At 35.7% G+C, this 3,205-nt stretch overlaps 1 pseudogene; it reads right to left on the reverse strand.

Annotated features, from left to right (window-relative positions):
• Nucleotides 1–469: 469 nt before the first annotated feature.
• Nucleotides 470–1,400, reverse strand: LOC103583113 (annotated as a pseudogene).
• Between the last annotated feature and the right edge of the window lie 1,805 nt (nucleotides 1,401–3,205).

Below are 3,205 nucleotides of genomic sequence, written 5' to 3' on the forward strand. Positions count from 1 at the left end.
AGCACAATATTCTATCACTTTAATTTCCTACTGTTGAAAATTTTTCTCCCTATTTCTCTTATTTTCAGTTGCATTAAAATAAATATTTGTAAAATTTTTAAATATGCTTATACTCATGATCATTTATGGAGGATATATTCCAAAAGCAAAATGGTAGATCTAAAAATACAGATCCTGCAAGGTTCTACTGATAGCTTCCCTCTGGAAAACTGGACCCATTTCAGTTCCCATTGACAGTATGTCATAATCATGCCTCTTTCCTACATGGTAATTAATACTAAGTATTGTCAGTTATAACGTTTGTTAATTTGATACGAGAACATTTTCTATACGTTAAAATTTATATTTTATTCTGTAATTTTGCCAGATTTTCAGAGCACTTGTAATTGGAAAATTTTTCTGATTTTTGAATTACCAACCACATGTTTTTTAAAGGCAATCCCTACCCAACCAACTTTCCATTCATGCCTCATATGGACGTCATCTTCTGCAATGCTCTGTGGAAGGCATCCCTCACCTAAGTGTTCATCAGGCTGTAGATGAGGGGGTTCAGCATGAGGTTACAGAGACTGTGAAACAGGGGAAACATTTTTTCCTGCTCCCCTTGTTGATTAGAGTCTGGGACCACATAAACAACCATGGCTATGCCAAAGAAGAGCCCAACCACACAGAGGTGGGAGGAACATGTGGAGAAGGCTTTCACACGACCCTCGTTTGACAGGATCTTTAGGATGACCCAGAAGATCTGTATGTAAGAGACAAGCATTAAGCAAAGGGGTACGACGAAGACAAACACAGAGGAAGCAAACAGGACCACTTGGTTGATCCAGGTGTCAGCACAGGCCAGCTTGAGGACAGACAGAATTTCACAGAAAAGGTGGTTCACATTTTGGAGCCCACAGAAGGGCAACTTTAGAAGGAGAATTACATTTACCAGGGCCAGGATGAATCCACATGCCCAGGAAGTGACTGTACTGTGCACACTCTGCAGTTCATAAGGACAGTGTACTGGACAGGATGGCAGATGGCCACAAACCTGTCATAGGACATCACCACCAAGATCATGCACTCAGTAGCAGCAAAACCCAAAGACAAGAATGTCTGCAGTATGCATGGAACAAAGGAGATGGTTCTTTTCTGGTTCACAAGATTTGCCAGCATTTGGGGGACATTATTGGAAGTGTAGGAAATGTCAATGATGGCCAGATGTGAGAGAAACAAGTACATGGGAGTATGCAGTCTAAGGTCCAGACTGATCAGTCCCAAGAATGTGCCATTTGCCAAGAGGCTGAAGATATAGAACAGGGAGAAGATCCAGAAGAGGGGCACTTCCATGTCTGCACTGAGCTGGAATCCCACCAGGATGAATTGTGTGACCCATGATTGGTTGCCTCCTATTCCTTAATGACAGTCTGTCAAGGCCTGGAGTGTGATAGAAAGGTCAGAACTGGAGAATGGATGAAAATTAGATGTTTATCTCAAAATGAGTTCAGAGAAAGTTTGTATACTTTTTCCTATTTAACAACTTCTCCAGCTTCCCAAGATTTGTTACTTTTTTTCTTTTTAATACTTTATTATTAAATAAACTTTAACTTACAGGGATGTGTCAAGTATTATCCAAGGAGCTCCCGTAGACTTCAATGCAGATCCAGCACAGGCTCACATTTCCTTCATTCTTGTCTTCTGTTTCTCACTATGTAGAAGTATTTTTTGGGATTATGTGTAGACATGATGCCCGTTTACCCCCCAATTCCTCATTTTTTCACCAAGAGAAAAGAAATCCACTGACCCAAGCACAGTATAATTAATCAACTCAAAAATTTAATATTGATATGGTTCTTTTCTCTAATCTGCAGTATTCTCTTTCCACCACCACCCACCCAGGGCCTAATGCAAGTTTACTAATTATGTTTAATATCATCTACATTTGGTTTCCTTGCACCCGGATATTTATTATGTCTTTCGGTACTTTTTCAAACATCGTCATTTAGAGGATTATACAGCAGTTCTTTAGTAGAATATTCCTAAAATTGGGAATATACAATGTTCTTCAAGTTTTGACTCAGATTATTTACCTTCTGCAAGAAAACAAATGCTCTTCTCAGTACATTGTGAGAGGGTGCATAACGTTAATTTGTGCAATTACTGGTGAAGTTAACTTGGATCACTTGATAAAGATTGTGCCTCCCAATTATCTCCATTATATAATTATTATTTCCCTAATTAATTTCTGAGGCATCCATGAAGCTTATTATACAAATATCTTGTTTCATTATGGAACTAGTCATAGTTTTAGCATTCATTGATTATATTGTCTGAGTCAATTAATAGTAATGATCACTGCAAATGTGTTGTCCTACCACATTATTGCTTTTACTTTTATTATTTGGCAATTTTAATATAAAGAATTACATCATCCATCCTTCTATCCATCCATCCATCCTTCTCTCTCTCTCTCTCATTTATTCATTCATCAGTATACTCTCCTGAAATTTTTTTATCCAATGGCTTTGTGTTATTATTATCATTAATTTTTGAAGCTTAACTTTATTTGGACCCTCAAAGCTTGCTTCTCTGTCCTTTAAGCATCTTTCTCACCTGTTTTGAGCATTTTTTTACTTCTGATAGGCCCAGATATTTCATGCTCATCTTGTATATTCCCCACTTTAGCCACAAAACACCTATGCCTACACAAAGTTCTGGTAATTTTTAATTAAGTGTCATATTTATAAACCAATATCGTTTTGAACTATTAATAATTTATATTTTTATTATCAACATTTATATTTTATCAAGATTTTATCAGAAGAATATCATGAATTTCTGGTATCTTTATTAAAAAGTGTGAGTGTGTAATTTGGGAAAATATAAAAATTGTTGCAAGGGATAATATATTCTCAAGGTTACTTCTCAAAACTGAATATAACTTAACTGACTTTCTTTAAGAAGTCAATCTTTTTCATTAACTTAACATTAGCATCAAACAAAATGGTCTTGATATTATTTATTATTTTATTTTTATTTAAAAATGTGTTTTTAATTCTAACACCTTATTAATTATCTGGCTTATATTATTTTCTTGCTTTATTTCTTACTTAGAAAATTACAGCCTCTTGAACATTTCAGATTTAGAGATTAACATTTCTAGAGTGTGGTTCGTTGTGTACGTAAGGTGGTTCCTACCTTGTATGAGATTGTGACATCA

This window comes from Galeopterus variegatus, unplaced genomic scaffold, assembly GCF_000696425.1.
Source record: "Galeopterus variegatus unplaced genomic scaffold, G_variegatus-3.0.2 Scaffold19729, whole genome shotgun sequence".
Lineage (NCBI taxonomy): Eukaryota > Metazoa > Chordata > Mammalia > Dermoptera > Cynocephalidae > Galeopterus > Galeopterus variegatus.